At 35.2% G+C, this 22,124-nt stretch overlaps 1 long non-coding RNA gene across 2 annotated transcripts; it reads right to left on the bottom strand.

The window, feature by feature from the left end:
- Positions 1-1,097: 1,097 nt before the first annotated feature.
- LOC129121731 (uncharacterized) lies at positions 1,098-18,190 on the bottom strand. Of its 2 annotated transcripts, XR_013183367.1 has the most exons (3): positions 5,297-18,190; positions 5,087-5,206; positions 1,098-3,809 (listed from the first exon to the last, which is right to left on the bottom strand). It is a non-coding gene; the product is annotated as an uncharacterized LOC129121731 (long non-coding RNA). The 2 variants fall into 2 exon arrangements; XR_013183363.1 differs by lacking the exon at positions 5,297-18,190 and having other exon boundaries at positions 5,087-5,290.
- Positions 18,191-22,124: the final 3,934 nt, after the last annotated feature.

Here is a 22,124-nt window from a genome sequence, read left to right as displayed (position 1 = left end):
ACATTATACTGCAGTGGGAAAATATTACCAATTTCATTAAATAGATTTCATTTTATTCATTAAACAACTAAGTAGTTTGCTTGGTTTTTTTGGTGTATTGCTTATTTATCAAATTTTCATTGTGACTTCAGGGACATCTTTTCATTAATGCACATTTTATTTAGAACAGAACCATTTAGTTTTACTCTAGGGTAGACTATTGCTAAACGGGACCAGATATAATGGAATATATAATAGCAGGAATGTTGTAGGTACTCTCTGGTCTGGGCCTCTGAGTATTTCAAAATTTCATGTACAAAAGAGGTTGAATGGAACCCTTTCACTTGCATGACCATATGTATATGCAAAAAAAGATTTCTTCACATCACTAACAAGACAGGGAGAGTTTGCAGCCGAAGAACAGTTTGTCACAAGCAGCTGCAGTACCCTAGATATTGTTGCATCTGGTTTCATCATACAAGCAATACCTGGCTCTGCTAATAATGGGTTGGGAAATCACAAAGACGTTTCGAGGAAAACAGGGCTATGACTGTGATTGAACTATTATTGAGCATGGAACTGAACCAATATTGTTGCATAGCTTTAAAGCTCAATTTGCTTCCTCTGTGTGAAATACCAAGAACACTGCAAGAGTTACTCTGTCTTTTTGGTCATGGTGGAAAGAAGAGAAAAAGAACTCCCAAACCATTAAATCAGAAAGTGAAAAAAACCCCACAATTGCTACAATACATAGAAATTCAACTCATATGAGCAGAGTATACTGGCTATAATGGAAATGGGTGTCATCATTCCATGTGACTTTCAGAGCTTTCAATCTGGGCATTTATTCTTTTATGTTGATTTGTTGCTTGTTTCAGTTCCATACCTTTTTCTCCTTCAGGGTGTTTACACCATCATCCCTCCATTTTCCCTATTTGCTTTTTTTCTATGTTTTCATAGGCCTTTAATTTCTTTCTCTTCTGTTATTTTTTCCCTTTCTGTCTTACCCTAATAAATTCCTTCTGTTCTGTCTAAATTTTCACCACAGGAAATAAACAAGTATACACAGCTGCCAAAATAAAACAGAATGGAAGAAACCACACACTTCTGTGAACATGTCAATCTTTGGCAGGATTTATTCATGTGACAATAAAAACAGGTGTCCATATTTTTCTTTCTGCGGAAATAGTGCTGTGCTATTGACAACCAAAACTTTGAAAAATGGAAATCCAGTTCCTTTTTTTTTTCCATTTGTGATAAAGTGATATGCAATCATACCCTTTAAAGCACATTCTTGTTTGATATATTGAGTTCTTAGCAAGTGTGGTGGGGTTTTTTTGTTGTTTTTGTTTTTGGGTTTTTTTTCGTGGTGGCAGGGATTTAAATTGATAAGTGGTACCCAATTGCTAAAGAGTTAACATTTTCTACACAGTTTTGTTGCCTTCCAATACTTCCAATGTAGTAGTGAAATGGCAGTAGAAGGTTGGCAAAGATTCTAAAATTCTTTTTCTTCAAAAAGTGCATCAGTTTTTGATAAAATCAAATGGGTACCTATTGGTAAAGTTTCTTGGGTGGAAATATTCGGCAGACTTAAAGGGAGAGAAGACACCTGTATACCAATAAAGCAATCTTCTGAGTTTGAATAGGTTCTGCTGGTTTGAACCAGATAGAACTAGAGTGTTTTTTTAATTACAGGAACGTATAGAGGTGGGTCGAGCTGGCTGAACCAGTCTGACTCAGGAACAGTCTTGAGCTTCCCAGTATGCTCCATTTGCTAAGAAGTGACAAGAGTGACACAGCACTGCAAATCAAGAGTCAATCTCTTTATTGTCAGAGAACTAACATTCTTCAATGGTATCTTAGCATTCAGAGTAATCTCTCACCTGAGCCTCACTAAACTACAAGAAGTTAAAATGTACTGCCAAATATAGCTTTGTACATGCAAATAATCAAGTGTTTGCTGTAATCTGAAATCCAGATGTTCAGCATGCTGTCTCAAGGGCTAGACCCAAGTGTATGCTTGTAATACACGAAAGTACTTAAGCATTTATCTTATTTATCTATACCTGTTCACGTTTGTACATCCCTGTACAGAAATTATTTGTTATTTAACTAGACAAATGAGTGTGAAAAATCTAAAGGTAATTTTTCATAAAAGACATATAACAGTAGTGCTATCTCTTCCTTTTGATTTGAGTTCAATCCTCTAATCTCCTAATATATAAATTTTTGAATTAGAGTATGATATTTGATAGCAAGTAAATCTTCCTAAACTTGTGCTACATATCTGTGGCATTCAGAACTCCAGGAAATACAATAATTTAACTCAAAACCGTCATGAATCTTGCATTAGAAAGCAACTTTGACCATTGTGATGCATTACGACTAATAAATAGTAGGTCTGGGAATCTGAAAATATATTCACAAAATATACATTCTTTTATATCTTAATCTTAAAAGGAAATAAACCAAAACATTCCAGAGGTCAGTCTTTCAAGGGCTGCAAGATGGATATTTATTCCAATGCAGTCAAGTACATGGGCTGTAGGGAAATAATTTGCTCAGCAATGGTTACAAAGGAATGTCTGGTATGTCACCTAGAGCACATCGTCACTCTCCTTGTCAGATGTTGTTGCTTGAAGGATTGTTTCTCACACTTTCTCCTTTCTCTTATCTCTTTAAATACACTCTGCCAGAGGAAATGCACAAATGGTCAACAACCTCCACTTTGTCCTGTTGTGAATCCATTGTGGAGAAGGCTGAAACCAGCTGTCTGGGACAAGACTCATTCTGATCTCCTGCCAAAGCAGCCATCCCTGTAGCCCTCATGTTGCTCAAAGTCTTGCCACCTACACAAAATACAAGTGGAATTTCAGAGATGGATTCAGTTTTTCAGGCTTTTTGCAGCCATTAGAATTTGAACATGCAATGTCTTTGGCCATAGAATCATAGAACTCTTTGGCTTGGAAGGGACCTTAAAGATCATATCCTTCCAACACCTCTGCCATGGGCAGGGAGAGTTTCCACTAGACCAGGTGTCTCAATCCCCATCCAACCTGGCCTTGAACACTTTCAAGAATGGGGCATTCACAGCTTTTCTAGGAAATTTATTCCAGTACCCTCTCAGAAAAGTATTTCTTCCTAATTTCTGTCTAAACCTACACTCTTTTAGTTTAAAAACATTGCCCTTTGTCTTATCACTATATGTCCTTTTGACAAGTCCCTCCAGCATTCTAGGTCCCCTTAAGGTAGTGGAAGGGTGCTATAAGGTCTCCTTGGAATCTGCTCTTCTCCAGGCTGAACAACCCCAACTCCTTCAGCCTCTCCTCACAGATGAAGAGTTCCAGCCCTCTGATCATCATTCATGGTCCTCCTCTGATTGTGCTTCAGCAGGTTCACACCCTTCTTACGCTGGGCAACCCAGAGCCAGATGCAGCACTCCAGGTGGAGTCTCAGGAGAGAAGAGGAGGGGGAGAAGAACACCTCCCTCATCCTGCTCGCCATGCTACTTTTGATGCAGCCCAGGACATGGTTGGCTTTCTGGGCTGAAAACTCACTGCCAGCTCATATTGAGCCTCTCATCAACCAACAAGTCCATCTTCTCTGGGCTTCTCACAATCCATTTTCTACCCAGACCATATTTGAGCTTGGAATTTCTCTGACCCAGATGCAGCACCTTGCACTTTGCCTTGTTCAGCTTCATGAAGTTCACATGGTCCAACTTCTGCCAGTCAAGTTCCACCTGGACAGCATCCCTTCCCTCCAGTATTTCAACCAGACCACAACCTTGGTGTCATCAGCAAACTTGCACTCAATCCCACTCTGTGTTGCTGAAAAAGATATTAAACAGTATTGGTCCCAGTACTGATCCCTGAGAAGCAATGGCTTCAAATCACATGGAATTATGATAAGGGGAAGAACTTTGGATGTATTCTCAGTCTTGTGTCCTTAGCTACACTGAGTGAGCACAGTTTTCTTAAATTGAGTGAAACTCTACCAGTAACACTATTCTATGGATGGCCAGTTTGCCCCAATACAAATACTTTTCCTGATATACAAAATTATGAAGATATTTAAAAACAGGAATCAACTTCTCCTTTAGGAACATTTCAGACTGACCATTTTCAGATTGAAAAATTGAGCAACTAACTCAGAATTGCTAGAATATGCACTTGATATGTGGGAAAGTCTGGTACAAACTCCAATTCTAATTGCAGTTTGAAGTTGGTACAAGATTGTGGGCTATTTTGCAGTCTATGTCCTTCCTTCCTTTTTGTAGAAGTTCTACTTTTAGTAAAGATATATTCCTGTGTATGTCTATTATCAAATAAAAGGAGAGACATTATCCCAAGATATTTAGAAAATTTATACATTTCCAGCATTCTGTTATGATTTTGGGTACATGCCACAATCGGTAAAATGTATTTTACTTTCTTCATCATGCATACTTTTTTCACATAAATTCTAAGGAGAAAGAATGTCTTGAGCCTGAGGAAAAATCATTTATTGGATTTTGTTCATTTAGTATTAAAAAATTGGACGATGACCAAAACATTATATATAGAGAATGACCATTTTTAATGTCTGTAATTTTCAGAGACTTTGCCAGGGTATTGGCAGCAATATAGAATGCTTTGAAGCAAGGCCACTATTAAAAGTACAGTTGTTGGAAACATTTGGTAGTGATTAGATTGTTACCAGCATTTGAAGCCTAAATGAAGGAGAAAATACAATAACAAGATGAATAACCCTGTGAAAGGATTTCTTCCTAAACTGAAATCATTAAACTCTGAAACCTACCTTTTCAAGGTCCTTCATTGCAATCCATTATCTTTCATTCCCCTTTGTACTACAAAATTGTCAGTTTGATGATATATTACACATAACAATGTCATTACATTGGCATAACATGACAACTGGGACTCATTTGAACTTTTAGAAATTTCTAATCCCTAAAATAAATTATGAACTGAAGACATTTCAGACATTGAAAATAAGTCACTTGTTAGAAAGAATAAGGTTCTCCATACGTTTTGGAGAATTGCACTTTTCTGAGACATTTTCTTTTTCAGTTTTTTTTTTTCCTCAATGCATATAATAAACTTACCAGGAAATATAATCCATGGATGTCCTTAAGTTTCTTGTCCTTAGGCTTACTGAAGTAATGAGTCCTCCTGTAGACGACAACTCATCTACATCAAATCTCACCACATTTTAATTAAATTTCCTGGAACCAAAATAAGGTTTCTGCCATAATTTTGATCAGAAAAATTGTTAACTGACCCCTTAACTGTTCTTACTTTAATTTTTTTCTTACCTTTAAAAATTATGGGTACTATTTCTCTCTTCCTCCTCTGTTGAACTGTTTTGATTCTTGATTTTGAGTATTCAGTGAGACATATAGCAGACAGGAAATAGCAGACAAAGGAGTTTGGGGTCAATTGTGACCACATGTATGCAGCCTCATTGTTTCCATCCTGCTCAACAGCTGTGCATGCAAGCACAACCCTTGAAATGCTGGCGTGTAACTGTACTGCCTTCTGGTCAGTCACAACTTTTGGACCAACAATTTGCAGCAATGGAAGATGCTTATCTTGAATTTTCTAGGCATATTTCCTTACTGAAGCAGAGCCTATGCAGACAAAATATAGTTTCCAGGAAGAAAAGTCAAGGAAGGCTTATCTCTTTGTGCTGTTAGTGAAGAAGGAATTCTGTGGATCAATTTCAGGTAGAAGACAGTTCAATTCCTCTGAATTGTTTTCTGGAGCAGTATCTTCAACAAGGATATCTTGTCTCAGGAGTTATGCCTGGATGCTCTCTGACATTTGGAAGGCTGAGGGTGTTTATCAGTTTTTTGCATGCTTTGAAAGCTGCAGAACTTCTCTGGAGCTTGCTGGTTGCATGTAGTCATCTGTTTTGGGACAACACTTGAATGTCGTTGTGTAGCTTCAACCACATTTGCTCTCTTGTGAGAAAAGGTGGTCAATGGGTTTCAGAATAGTGGCCAACTTCATGTTATTATTCAGGTGTTTTGGTTTATAGGAGATTGAAAACTGAACATGAAGCTGGAAGTGCAATTGTAGATATTTTTAGGGTCCTCTGCCGCTAGAATTCTGATGCAAACGGTGTGCCTATTTCTCTTACAAGCTACTTTTTAATGAACCATGCTGTGCATGTGTCTTGTACTGGAACATAAACATAACTGATGACTCTATCAGGAAACGTGTGTTTTCTGCACATTATAATAATGTGACATAAAGGATAACCAATTCTATTCCAAATGGTTGTGACTGTACCTCATAGTAGGTTTGGGGTTTATTTTAAAATTTTTAATATTATTATTATTGCTCTGTAATCTATTGTAAAGTTCAGCATACATAAGAAAGATTCAGATAGAGACTGTCTTTATGAATAAATATAAAATGTGTTTTCATTTTGCAGATAGTATTTTAAACCTTCTCACAGAGTTGCATGATGATTCAGCCCAGCTTTACCATTTTGCTGAATTAGCACAGCTAGTAAGGAAATAGCACTTGTTTCAATCAAAGCCCATAGTCTTCCAGATTTTGAGATCTGCTTGAAGTAGCTGTAACATGTGTGCAAAAAAAGTAAGAATGAGTGGCTTTATGGATGCCTTCAGCTTGAAATTTTTTACCTGGTGCTGGAATAGCTTCAACCGACTTTGCCCATAGGCTGCTTGTCCTGCAGAAATATTTCCATGGGGAAACCATATTCTGTGTAGTCTCTTCTAATGTTTTTACTTATATGCTCCTTTTTTGCAGGTAGCAGCCAATATATTCTGGTAATGTGTGGGGTATATACTCCCTATACTCCCTTTTTTTTGTTTTGTTTTTTGGAAAGGACATATGCAAAAGTTTGGCTAAAAGTATTCATTTTCACTTGAGAAAGGATGATCCTAGTATCGCTCTGATGTTTTAGCACGCACTTTGTGGTGATACATTGCCCACTTCACAGTTTAAGGGATATGTGAACAGATGCTCCAGTTGATAGCCTGAAGTATAATGAAGTCTTGTCAGAGTAGGTTGTTATAGGAATAAATGCATTATATCAAGTGTTTCTTCCATTCCATGTTACTTGAAACTGAAATAAAAAATGTTATTCCAATAACATTCTGTTAGAATTAAATATCTTAGACATACACAGAAAATCATAAAAGTCTTTTTTCTTCAAATGCCTGAACAAATATATACAGCCCTGCAGATTCTTTTTAAATATAAAGGTTGGTACATACAAATTGGAAAGAAGGGTATGTGGAAGGCAAAACAATGTGTGGAAGATTGTAGGAGAAGTTGTTCCAAATGAACATCAGGTTGCATGAGTTTAACTGAACTAGAAGGTTATTTCCTTGTGTTGAAACACTAAAAAAATCTTTCAGTACCATTTTTCAGGGATTTAAATTTAAGTTTCTATCTTCCTAAAGGCAGAAATCCCCCAAATCTTATATATGTAAACCAAATATTTTTTCTTTGGGTAATTTAAATCTTAAATAGCTATTTAAAGAATATCTATTGCTTCAAATTTGTGACAGGAAAATAAAGAAAAAAAACAAATGAACAAAGAACAAACTCTCTTGTATTGTGGAAGAATCAGTAATAGTAATATTAATAGTGTTAGTAATAAAGTAAATAGTATAATAGTAATTAAGTAAAATTATTAAACATAAACTTCTTTTTATCTACCACTTCCCTTGCATTTATATTCAACCTTCTGCTGCTCCTTGGCTTCTTGCAGTTGACATCTTCAGTTGGACATGCAAGGTTTTAGGATCCTGAGTTCATTGACAAAAGCAATATGATGTTAATGGTAACTGCCTCCCCCTCACTGTAGGAGCTGCTTAGGGTCATTTCTATGTTCTTCTAACACACCATGAAAACTTTGCTCTTTCTTTGCAGGTCTGTAGGTCCATGTTAAAGCTGAATTTAGTATATAGAAAGTGTGTTGCATATACTGGGCACTTCTTGCTTTTTTCCTAGTTACTCTGCATTCCTTTAATTGTCCATAGTTAGGACAGGTCTAGGCTCTCTAGAGCCAACCCTGGGTCACTTCTCTTACCACCCCATGCCTGGGTTCCTCTACAGTCCACACAGTTTTCAACCTACTTTTAAATCCTCCACTGCCATAACAAACCTGTATTTCTCTGCTTTACACTATTATGTTAGAGCCACGAATATTTTGTTCTACTTGTTGCAGGGGTATGTATAGGATTACAGTTATATAATAAATACAGAGTTGTACAAAAATAAAGCAAACTAGTCATAGACACCTGGTCAGGCTTTTATAGCTGAATAATCTAAAACAAAGTTCCAGGCAGGTGAAGAAAAGTACAAATTATTCCTGACAAAGCTAATTTCTGAGTCCTTGCAACATCAGTACAAAACATATGGCCTAGTCTTTGCAATACTGTATTTAGTGGGCTATGGAGTTATACTGCCCTTTATTTAGTGCACCTGGAGGGGAAGAATGCAGTTTCTGAATTCCAGTAAAGGAAAATTTCATATTCTGAAAAGACAGAACTCTTACACGTTTTTAAAGTCTGTGGGTTGTTTTTGTTTCTTTTCTTTCTAAAGTTTTCCTGAATTTCTTTTGTTGGGATGAGATATATGTAGCACCAAGCAGCTTTCATTTCCTTAGCTGTGGCATTCATATTCCTTACTTGTCTTCTGATTAAGAGGCCTCTTGAATTTATTAAGCTGCTATTTTTTTATATATGTTGCATGTAAAAAAAAAAAGTCTTCTGTGTAATATTTAATACACCAAAAAATCCATGACAAGGTTGATTTTATAATTTTTTTTCCTTATTTAAAACATCTTAGAAAATAAATAAGGCAAAAACCATGAATATTTCTTTTAAAGGATGGAATTGACCAATTTGTATTTACAGGCCTGTGTATTCACAGTGTACACACCAAATCATAATATTTCCAGTATTTGTCGAGTAACATATATATAAGGAAAAAATGTGTGATTCTTATATTTCACAATGATTCATACAGAGCTGAAATGAAGTTGAAAAGATACATTACAATCTTCTAACTCTCTCAATAATCAGTATTGAAATATACATTCTATAATCAGTATTGAAAATTCATTATTTTGCTTGCAATTCCATCCATAAGATTAAGAACAGTTTAAGTGTCTTGGTGATCTATCTCTTTAACAAGAGGGTTTAGCCAGAATAATTGCTGTAAGGAGAGATTGTTCTTCGCCTCAAATAGAAGAGCTGGACATTTAGATGGAAATAGCCCATTATTTATACTTTCAGGTTTCTCTCAAAACATATGCTGTAATTAGATACTTAAAGACAAGACTGTGTACTTTAAAACACCACAATCAGTACATGAGTTACTCGTGTTAGTGAGAGAGACACGTCTTAATCTTGAAAGCTCATCTAGATTGCAGTACAGTGATGTATAATCTGCTGATTCAGAGACCAGTTGTCTCTGCAACACACTTTCCATACCTACCTAGGTCCTTGAATTGGTTTAAGTCTCTGAACTGGGAGTGGAGGTGAAAAAAGTAAACAAATTTATACATATACACACACACACACACATACACACACACATACATGTATATATATATAGACACTAAACCAGTGAGTATTTCCTTTAATTTTTCTGTCACTTAACAGTGCATGGATGATTTATGTGTTTTCCTCAAAAAACATATAAATATGTAGTTAAATGCTTGAGCAGACTCACTGAATGTGGGAAATAAATTCATGTTTGCAAAACTTCTGGGTGCAGCATGAGAACATACAGACCTTGAGGTCTGAAATCAAATCAGATAAAATATTTAGAGCTACTGCATCCCTTTGAAGGTAATAATTTTAAAGCATTAAAGTGACTTAGCTTGCTAGCCCTGTTTTTCTGTGACTACACCTTCTTAAAAGAAAGCTTGAAAATCCATGATTAAAATATTCTAAATGGCATTTAATTGTACACATTTTACTGAATAATTTATTACTGTTAAGCTCCCTCCCCTAAATAATTTCAAAGACAAAATAGCAAGGACTCTTATGTAGGAGTTTTGTTAGAGCTAAAGGGTTCATCATCTCTTCTTCAGCTTCCCCTGGAAATTTTTAGGTTGCAAACAAGGTGGATGAAAATGTTATTAATTACTGAACAAAATTTGAGATCTATAACTGTTTTTATAAAACATATTCAATTTGCTGTTGTACACCAGCAGCTACCTGTATGCAATAAAAATAATAAATAAGAAATAACTTTTTAAAAGAGCGTATGATGAAGATCTGCTGTAACTACTTATTCTGTTTGACTTTGAGGGGATGTTGAGTAGATGGCTTACGTAGCTAATTCTGTTTGCCAGATTTACCAGGTGAGCTAAAGAAAAGGATATATAAAAAACTGAGGCTTTGGATGGTATAACCTTGTATAGCATTTTATCTTACAACAGAACTTCTTGTCTGAACACCTAGATTTCTCCTTAATGCTGCTTTTATGAGTGAATTTAAATCAGTCTTTACTCTGCATGCAATGAATTCAATTTTGAACTGAATGCTTGTGGCCAACTCTTTTTTTTTTCTGATTTTTGTTAGCATTCTGTAGATATTCCTATTATTGACATTTATCCTTTTCCTTTTTTTTCCTCTTAAAAAAACCCAAACAAACAAAACATTAAGTCTCCTATGATCATGCTTTGCGGAGTAAATGAGTGAAGGAGGTTTTTGGATGCTGGGGATTTGTTTTTATTGGTTTTTGTTGTGGAGTGTCAGAAAGGCAGTAGGTTCCAGCCAGTCAGATAATATTCTATTACACAATTACCCTGGGAGTCTTAAGTGCCCACTGGGGACCTAAGAGCACTCAATGAAGGAATTGTGTGGAGTTGTGCTGTGGCAGCAAAATGGAATAAAAGATGCTTTGGATGCTGTAAAGTTAAATTGATCCCCACAGTGACAAGAGCCAGCAATAGATAAGGTCACTGAAAATTTTACCCTTTTACAGAGCACTGAATCTTTGACCCAAGGTGAATCACCCTTCCTCTTTATGCAAACTATAGCTAAATTTGATCTGGGTAATGGAGACACTGAAGCATCCATGGTGACAGAAGCTAGTCTTTTCACCTTTTTGCATGTGTACTTCTCAAGTAACAGCCACCTGAAATTGCAAATGCTTCTAAAAATAACTTTTTTCAGTTATGTCCAAAGCATGTTAAAGTTTCCTAAGTAACCCTCTGTGAACATGTGTCAAAATCCATATTCATTTTAAATAAGGATGTGGACTAGGCACTAGGTTTCCCTATAAAGTAAAATATTTAAACATGTTTAAATATTTTACTTTATAGGGAAAATTTAAAAGTGAAATCATTTTGTCAATATATTTCTTACAAGGAGTTCAATACTGCAAGTTACAATTTATATTGTAGAAAACCCCAGCTAACACTCTTCAGGAGCTAATATTTGATTTTTGTTTAGGCTACAACTGATCTCTTTAACACTTTTGATTTTTCATAGATCAATTTACAAGACATGAACCAAATATTAAAATCACATTCTATCGAATGACTGAACAGATTGCAAGGGAAGAAATAAAATTAAAAAGTCTCTGCCATTAAATATGTTGTGAAAGAAGTTTAATTAATTTTAAGTTAAAAATACTTTAGAAATATTAGAAACATTCTTGATATTCACTTAATTCATCATTATGGGCCATACTTGGTAAAATATTTTACAGCTAAACTTTATGTATATCCTGAACTCCTTATTCAGCTAAGCACTCTGGCCTTGCCAAATTGAGAGTGTTGGTGCCCTGTAGTCCCCAGTCCTGGAAGCTATTTAAATTCTTTATGCTTATTGATTTTATTGAAGGTTATTCTGTGGCTAGAGTGTGTTTTACTGTGCTTACAGGAAAGCCATGTTGTTACATTAAAATTGCACTCCTCTACATTTTTGTTTAAAAGCAGTGTACACAATATTTTATGTCCAGTTTAGCAGGTCCAGAGACAGTTTGTGAAGCTCACAGCCGTTCATCAGCAGTTGGATTGTTTCACTTATTAATTTATTTTGGGGTAGAGCTAAAATAACTATAGGTGAAGAGGCACAGTTTTTATTTTGGTTCTTCATCTTCCTGTATGAATATGTATCCTATCTTGAGCAAGTGCATTTGTGTTTTATGCATTTGAGTCTATCCTGACTTTATGTGAAAATGTCATGTGCTGAGCAATTGTAATGTTGTGCAAGCTTCTAAAAAGTACCCCTAAATAAATATATTCATTAGTATTTTATACTTTGCATTATGATTTTCGAATCTGTATTTAAAATTAGGCCAGTGAATCTTCATTTTATTGAAGTGGCAGATCATATGATATCATATAAGTGGTACAAAAAATGGTTACAAAAACCACTCATATTCTTTATCATGCTCAACATCTTTCTTCTCCCCATTTCATGGCTTTCTAAATTCTGCTATTTACCACAGTAGTTTCCACTAGGAAATTAGGTTAAAAAAGCTATATCTGATATGAAGAATTTATTTGCTGATATGAATATGCATTTTTCTGAAAGCATCATCATTTAAGGGTAGTGTTTTAATCATGTAGAAGTTTCATTGAGGGAGGAGATCCAGATTAGACTTTCTTTAACTTTTTTCTTGTCATCATTAACAATTTAAAAGTTTCCATATTTTATTATATTTTTGAATGCATAAGTAAATATTTAATAAGTTAAAATGCAAACATAAATTCCAGATCTGCACACAATTGTTCAAAAATATTTTTAAATTACTTATTATTTTTGAAATAGAGTAATCTAATCACTGTTTCAAAAAATCACAATAGTCTTCAGGATTTATTGAAATTATGTAGAGAATGAAAGTGTCTGTCATGAACATATGTGCTACATATAAAATATGAAGTATTGGTTCCTCTGTTTTATGCACACATATATCCTGCTTATGAAGATTTTTTTTTACTTTTTGTTTGTTTGTTTGCTTGGTTTTATTTCTTGTATTTGATTGTTGTTTTGTTTTAGGGAGCATTGTGACTATAGATCTGCTTAATATTTTCTGACTAAGTAGATTAACCATATAGTTGAAACCAAAATGTTTTTATTTATGAGTTTATATTTTTCTGTTAAACACAGTTACTTAAAAGAACACAACACAGGATTTGGACAGATGTTGTAAATTCAAATTCTGTTTTAAATTACAGAATTTGATAAATAAAATCAAAATCCTTTATTTATATAATATGGCACAAGTGTCAGGATCTATCTTGACTTTTTGGAGAAGGTTAATACAGAATGGATATTGAAATCAGGAAAATATTTCATTTCTTAGTGTAAATCTTATGATGTGGTGGCTGAAGGAAATGATGATTCACTTTATGACGGGGATAAAAATTGTGTAAAACACTTTTGAGACAGACATTTTATATTTTGAAATTTAGAAGTGATACTCTGTTTTGCATATGACAAATAATATGATGATAAATAAATTAATTCAATGTTGGTGCACCTGTGTGTAGAAAATTTCCTAAATACATTAAGCTACACTGTTTAAGTAGGGGGGGAAAAAAGTCTTATGAAAGTTAAGCAATGAATTATTTAAAGAGTATTGTTAAATCATGTACTAGGACTAGAATGTAGCCGTAATGAGAATACTTAATAAATTATATTTGGAGGTTTAAGACAGAAAAAATACTCGAGACCACTAGCAGGAGGAGTTTACTTAAGCTTTAGCCATCTTTTTTCAGTTGCTTCCCAAGCCTGCGCTTCAGTTGTATGCTGACTTCTCTATGTTCTCTTTCCATCTTTGTTTTGCATCTTCTGAATACCTCAGCTTTGTCCATCCCAAGGTTCACCTAGTCTTTTCTTCTGATTAACTTCTGCTTACAGTCATTAAAGAGAAATCCTTCCCAAGGATCCAAAGGCAAATCCTTGCCTTTTGCAGAAATTATCTGCAAAAGGAGCTTTGTCACATGGGAAATGTTGAGAAAATGCTCTTTTGTCCTCAATCTCTTCAAAAGTGAAAATACAGAACCCCCTTTCTTTTGATTGAAAATTGTTTCAAAAATACCTTTGTATACATTAGAATATTTTGCTTGAGTAACATTAATACTAAACTGAATGCTTACCAGGTATTTCTGATGACTGTCTTTTTTATCTCATTCTCCTTTATAGCTCCTGCTTTCTTTTGCCCCAACTAAATGGGTAGGTTACACTGAACACATGCAAATTTTTCATTTCACTCTTATTTTTTAGTGGGAAATATTCTGTAGAAAACCCCCTCCAGAAACCTCTTTCAAATTATGACTTTGGATGAAACAGCTTTTTCTTTGAGGCAGACATTCTATGAATGCAATGTAGCTTGAGTATATGGAAATTCCTGTGGAGATTAAAAAAGAAAATAGATTCTCAAGTCTGGTTATGGCCCTTTGGCTCCACTGAGACTCTGTAAATGACTTTATCCAACCATAAATAACCAGAGGAACATTTTCCTGCAGGCACATCTGTGCCACTGATGAGCCATTAGTTTTTCCCCTTCGGGTCCTGTGCTGGTAGGAGGCATGTTGAGAGAGATGTAGCTGACCTTCATCACTCCAGATGGATCCTATAGTGGCACTGGCTTCATTAAAGACCAGTGTCACTAGCATTAGAGTGGCCATGGAGCAGATTGTCCGATGAAGAATATCTGCTCGCTAAAGACCATCATCATTTGTACTGAGTGAAAACTGTGTAGTTGAGTCGTAACTTAACTCTGAATACTTCTATGTGCAAGAGTTTGTGGCCCAGTCTGTAACTGCAGTTAATTCAGTACTTACTTGCTCAGGTCATTCTCAGTAAAGAAATCTGCCACTTCAATATTACTCCATGAATGCTTCAACAAAACGAGTTAAATTTATTAGCAAAGACTGCTGCTCAATGGAGAGAATCAGGGTTTTTTATGTAAGAAATCTTCAGATGAAAATGGCACAAATGCCTTTGGCTGCTTCATATGAGATTGATTCTGTCCACTTACTTTTCTAAGAGCTTTCTGTCCTTCCAAAACTGTGATGCAGAGCAGCATATGCTAAAACACTGTGCCAAGTGGCTCACAGCCGAATATGCTGTTGTTCCTTTTTCCCCTGTCACAGTACTGAAACAGTCCTCTCCCAGACAAATGAAACTGTCTATCAGCATGATTGATTGTGAAGTTCCCCAAATAATAATTCTTTTGAAATGTCTTTTTACCAACCAAGGAACACTTTTAATGGAGTGCTAGGTTAATCTGAAGGAGTTTGCTGATAGATTTTGCTTAGCCGTCTTCATTCTCCAGCCTTCCCGAACTTTGTCAGCTGTGTATTTTGCAATGATATTTCAGAAGCTGGACATTTAAGCTATTTCCCCTCTGCTCAAACTATTAATAACCAGTTAATAGTTTGATTTGAAATCTGTATTCCATAATACTGCCTGATCTTTTTGTCATCTGACCATTGACTGTCAAAAGGGTGTTAACTTCTACACTGTCAAGACTTTCTGCAGTTAACTGAGTTTTTTTTCAACTAGGGTGTCTTTGAAGATACTTAATCAATCAGGTTTACTTAGACTATGTAGTAGCCCCTCAGCAATAGTGTAGTAATAAACCTTATTTTCACCAAAAGTTAAAAGCCTTCAAACTATGGTCTCTGAGAGTAAATTACCTCAGAACTAAAGCTCTGCAACTGTAGACAATTTGGCTGTTTTCTTGGGGGAAAGGATTAATCAACCTCATAGCACTGCAAATCCATTTTTGTTTGAAGAACAGAAAAATAAAAAAGTCAGATGAGCTAAGAGCATCCCTGAAAAACAGTTTTGTACCAAGGCAAAGAGTGTGTGTGAAAGAGTGAGATGGTGCAGGGTTCTTTTGGATCTTGGTAAGAAAGATCTAACAACAAATGGCTCAAAAAATGCTGTTTTAATAAGATAGAGTAAAAAGAGGAATGCAGACAGCACATGAATCTTGTATCACTCCAGAGGCCGGGACCCCTGCTTTTATGCAGCATTGGATTGACCCCAAATATGTTTTTGCATTACATGCTGTGCAGATCTTATTTGTGGATGCAAATCCTCTTTTTGGTCATTCAAATAATTATATAAATCACTGTTTGACATATAATGGTTTTCCAGTCTGAATCAGTAGAGAGATATTTTGTTAAGATCTAGTACTGTCAGGAACAAGCTAGAAGGAAGCATATAGCTCAATACAAACTGGTAGAATTAGTTTTTCAGAAACACAGGTGTTCAAGTCAAAAAGCTACAGCATACAGGAAAATAGTGTTTTATATATTATTGAAGATTTTATGCATGAGGAGAAAAGCAGTTTTGAATTCCCTATGGTCTAATATTTGAGAGGTTGTGAAAGTAGGGTGTGATTTTACTTCTTTTAGAGACAAAGACAAAACTCCCATGATTTATATGTGAAGAAAAATTTTTATAGAAAAGGCTGACAAGCATTCTAAAAACCTGTATTTCTTGAACTTTAGGTCCAAATTTAATTCTTAAGCTTAAATGCTTCTAGAATCTCTCAATAAAATCTGTTACAGAGTGATTCTTTGCTAATGCCTGTTCAATTAGCAAATATGCAAATATGTCCTAGAAAATGGGTGGACATAATTTCACACTGTGTTGGGGGTTTTTAATATTTATTGTAAATGATACAGAAAATTATCGACCACTAGTTAGGAACAGCTTGTGTTCATAGCAGGTCCTGAGGCTTCATCTTTCATGACCATAGCATATGCTGCACATTGGGGAACTTGCCCAATGACCTTCCATTCCTTGCCACTATAGTAATTGTGATTGCTGATCTAGACAGTATCCTACTTATCCTCTGATTCATTTTAAGTGAAGATTACTTTGAATGATGACACTGAAAACACGTAGGAGTCTTTTTTAGATTTTTTTTCAAGATCCTTGCTTGGATGTGATAGTATATTTCATTTAAAATTGCATAATACTCTAAAATCTTCATTTCTGGGCCAAAACCCTTAATTTTTTCCTATAATTTATTAGCTCCCCACGATTGTATTGCATTCTTTTTGGACCCACAACTTGTTCTGCTGACTTTGAAGAAACAGTTGTGAGAGCTGTGCTCCTTCTCAGTATCACTATGAGTATATTGTCACTACAGGCTGTGCTTGCTTGTTGACTGATGGCTGAGTTCACTTTCATGATTTACATCATGATTTACGTGTGTTGTTTCCTTTCTATACATTCAGAGATACATCATCTCACATATCTCATCTCAGTTTGTCATCTGCACACAAGCTAATTGACATGATAAGGATGTGCCACCTACATAGGAATGACAGGGTTTTTTCTGTGCTGTGCAGTATACTAAGCTGATTTTTTTGTGGGTGAAATGCATGACATCACATCTTCCCTTCACAGCTCTTAAAGCTGACGTGATTTTGCCATATATATGAAATATATAATGTATACCTTATATATACAATCATCCTGAAAACCTGAAAACTTCTTTTTTTTACTGATAGATCATATATGTTAATTAGACCATAGAACCATTAGATAGGGACAATAACTAAAGAGTCAGAGAAGCTTTAGAGAACATTTTAGATCTTTCTACCATGTGTATGTGTGTTGAACTCTCAAGAAAAAATGCAGTATATAAATTAAAATTTAGTTGGACACAAAACATGAGGCAGTTGTTACTTTTACCAGTTGGAACATCAGCTTCTGGAACTGCAAAACTATTATAAATGTGTGGGATCTTTCCACCTTGCATATATGTAATGACTATTGGTTTTTACAGAATTTCTGAATGGGGAAACACACCATCATGAGGGGTCCTGAGACATTGCAGTTGCTCTGTTATTTATCCCATGTTTGTGCAGAAACAGTTCATCATTATCAAAAAGCTGGTTCTCCTAAACGTTATACAACTTGTTCATTTGGTCAGTGCTTGTGGTTCATATTCAGGCAGCTATTGCCAGCAAATTAAGTTGATATTCTAAAATGGAAGTCACAGAATTCACAGAATATAAGTCTGTAGGAGTGGTAATAAACACCTGAAAAAATTAATCTGTTCTAGTAAAAATTTCTGTATCATACCACAGCTGTTAATGGAACATCAACATGGAGTTTTCTCTCCAGAAAAACAGGCAAAATTGTCAACCACAAAAGAAATTTTTCCTTCTGTCCAACAGAATTAAGTGCACCAGTTGAATAGATTGATGATCACAAGGGGAGTGCAAGACCTAAGAAGTAGATATTAATTTATCTACTTACCCATAACATAATGCTGACGACGACCATGGTGGCCTTTAGTGGAATCTGGGTATGATGGTGCTTCCTTCACACCAGTACATCCATTCAAACTGGGGGTGCCTTCTATAAAAGAGTAGAAATTTTTCCAAGAGAAGAGAATTACCAGAATAAGAATCAGAGTTTGGGGAACCTCACTCTTGATGGGGAGATTCTTTGAGAGTTGATACTACGATTCAAAGAGTTAACTTTTTCTTCACAGTAAAAATGCAAAAGTATGTAAAAGAACCTCGTATGAATAGATCATCAGAAGACTGCCAAAGCTTCTTGTCTCTAGAATTAAGAATGTTGTCACATTGAATAGAATGTGTCAGAGCTGTAATTCATAGTCAAATCATTTACAACAAAGAAAGAGGAAATGTTGTCTATGGATGCAACTGATTAGCAGAAGAGCAGTTTTAAGCAAATATATAAATTACATGCAAAGCTTTTAGAAAAAAAAGTTATGAAAACACTTCGTGCTTCTGTGTCTAAACTTTTTCTTTGTCTGAAGTGTTTAAATGTCTTCAACTGCTTGAGATCATGAAGAACTTGAGGAAGGGAAAAAGCAATCTAGTGAATTGTTCTATAGCCTATGTTTTGAATAAAGCTTGTTATACATTGGATATTCATTGTAACTATACTGGGCACACTGGGTACTGGCCTACTGCTCAAATAGTGGGATAAATTATTTTATATCCCCTCATATATTCTTGTTTTATTTTTTAAAATGTTATCTGCTCAACCTTGGGGCTTCTATAACCACTATTCAAGAGTGACTGCAATGGATTTGCATGTGATATCAACAGAAAATTCACCATATGTTAGTTGACCAAGAAAAATTCAATTTCATTTTCTCTCTTTCATATTTTTCATTGTTCTGCTAGAATGAGTAGAATAGATATATCAAAATTATAAAATAGTTCTGAATTTTTAAAGACTGTGTGCAAACTAATGTCTGTTTCCATTTGAAAATTCAGATAATTTAATAGGTAAATTCCATGCCAATATCGAATAACCAAATTATCTCTTTCAAGAAATTTAATCCTTTTTTCACCATCTGCTATCCGTAGTAAGTGAAAATCTTTCACATAGACTCATGTGAGATAGTCAATAATTGCAACTAGATTGAATTTCTTTAGCTAAGTTTACTTCCAGGTTTCTGTGATTGTAGGTCAAATAGCCTGGGTCTCTCTCCCAAGCTCTCCTCCAAAATGACACTGGCAGGTGCCATAGCTTATGGAAAGTGCCTCTTTTTTTGATGTATGATTGGGTCCAGCATTTCTGTGGAGGGTGACTGCCATATCAAAGTATAGAAATCAATTGAATATTTTGCTTCCTCTATTGCAATAGAACAGAAACTCGTTTAAGTTAAATGTATCTATAGATCCCAAACTCTTTATTACTAGCTAAAATGATAAATTTAGAGTTCACCTAACAGCTAAGAAAATCTCTTGCTTTTTCCATTTATGCTTCTGTGCAGGAAATACCACACTGACTTTTATAACGCACTTGCATTGAGTTTCTGTAGAAATTACAAGGCAATAAAAGAAGTTGTGATATCCTTCTACTGTAGTATCTGTAGGCAGTTGCTTAAAATAAATACTAATTCTATTTTACCTGTGGTTCCTGGTGCTTCCTTTTTCATAAAGCAGCACAGAAGAGGTCTTCACAGCTTCAGAAGAAAGGCAGAAAGCTTTTGTGAAAATGTGGTGGACTTTTTTTCCTAAGAGTCTGTCTGTTGAGTGAAACTCCTGGAATGCTAGCACATTATTAAAAAGCAGCAAGAGAAGCATACCAGCTAATTGTTGCAGTAGGACCTGTTGAAGTTCAAGAACACTAGGGAAAAAATTAATATTGTTCCTGCTGTGCTTCATTGTAATTGTTCAGATTTACCAGCAATATACCAGTTCAATTAATCAAGTTAAAATATGTAAATCCAAGGGAGTAAAAAGCCACCAAAACTTTGAGCACTATGTAAATGAGAGATAAAAATCAGATCTAGAAAGGAATGATTAGAGAAGATATGTTACAGAATATGCAAGATATACACTGTTCTAAGATTTGGGATGCATAGCTTAAGATGAATAATATAACTTCAGTAACATAAAAAATCAAACAGCTGTATTTGTAGTGTGACAGAAGAGACATATATTTCATTCGTATAAAAAAGGATCTGGTAGGTTATGTGGAAGGTTGTAAATGCCTGCAACTCAGCAGACCTTGCCCATGGTAACAGCTTCATAACATACAGTCATAGGTAGGTTAAAAACTGGCTCAGCCAGTGCTAGCATATGCAATGTTACCAAAACCTTGAGTGTCTGCAAAATCCAAGCTGTAAAAGCAAATTAGAAGAGGATTTGCTTGCAGTGGTATTGTCAACTATGCATCTAGGTGCTGTAATCTTGCAAGCCCACAAAAAACCAGAGATGATAGAAGCAAATCGGAGCTTGAAATCAACCTGGGCCTCTCAGGAGGCAGTCTCCCTCTAAACTCTAAATGATTAAGAAAGAATGGGACCCTAAGGTGGTAATTTGATATTGTTCAAATGGATTCAGAGTAGCCCCTGCTTATAGCTGAGAATTAGGCTTGGGACTCATAGACCACAGTATCAGTTTAATAATGTGCTTTTGTGTAACCCACAGGGAAAAAAAATAACACAAAGTAGCACAGACATATTATAGGATAAGAAGTAGGAGATTTTTACAGGTGAAATAATTCCACCCACTGTTGTCACATATAGAAGATACAAATCTGTTACAAGAAAATCTCTTTTCTTTGAACAAGCACTGTTGAAGTCCTTTTAATTACAAATGGAGACCTAGGTGAGCAAATTTTGCATATTGGTAGAAGACTGAGTTCTTTAAATGGAATCATATTTTTAATATGAAACTTTCACAAACATCAGAAGAACCATACAGGAATGTTAGCCTAGGTAAAACAGACTGGTCTTCTCATTAATTACTCTTGTTATTTAATGAATAGCACTGGTGGTGGAGTTATAATTGAGCAGTCCAGTAGAAGAAATTACAATTGGCCTTTGTACTTCAACAGGCCTTTGGAGGAGGTGGAGTTAGAGTTACCCTAAAGAAATCATAACATGGAAACAGCATGTGAATGATCCTTCTATCCTTCTCTCTTTCTCATCAGTATACTGCCTATGAAAGGCTAATATCATTTCAGTACAGAATTTATCAGTATTATTCAGTACAGAATCACAAGAGTGTTGGGAGTATACATAAGACAGGAAAGAAAGATTTGAAGAGGACAGGGATTCTCCCCTAAATTCAAAGCTATTTCTCCTGAGTACAGTCATCTAAATATGATATGACTTCTCAAAAAGAATTCTCTGTATATTGTTTTTATCTGTTTCATTTCCTGTATGGTGATATATAGTAGAAATATGGGAAAAGGTAGATCTGGCTAACAAAATAAATATTCTACTAGTATTTAAAATGTTACTAGGATTTCTCATAGTCAGTAAAAGTCAGTAAATAACTCATTTAGAGGGTAGGAAATAATGGCATGCCTCTAAGAAATGTTTTTATTAAAGAGAATGTAAAAGCCCTGGAAAATTTTGCTGACATATGCTTTCAGGAATTAACTTTATTTTATTTAACAGCTATCTTGGCAGAAGGAAGAAAATTTTTAAGTCTGTCGAGCCAAATGACCTATGTGCCTACTTGATGCTCCTCTCTTACCAATCTCTCTGAAACTGTTCCACTTTTCTCTAAAAGCATGCACTAATTATTACAAATTGTTCTATTAAGTGTTGGAATTTATGGCCCACAGTACTCAAAGTTGAGCTGCAGCAGACAGATACACTATGTGGACAGACAGGTTTTTCTAGGGCTCCTTGGCAGGATGGTACCAGGGGTAAGGAGCA

The sequence above is a fragment of the Agelaius phoeniceus genome, chromosome 1, assembly GCF_051311805.1.
Source record: "Agelaius phoeniceus isolate bAgePho1 chromosome 1, bAgePho1.hap1, whole genome shotgun sequence".
Lineage (NCBI taxonomy): Eukaryota > Metazoa > Chordata > Aves > Passeriformes > Icteridae > Agelaius > Agelaius phoeniceus.
This window is presented reverse-complemented; position numbering and strand designations above follow the sequence as displayed.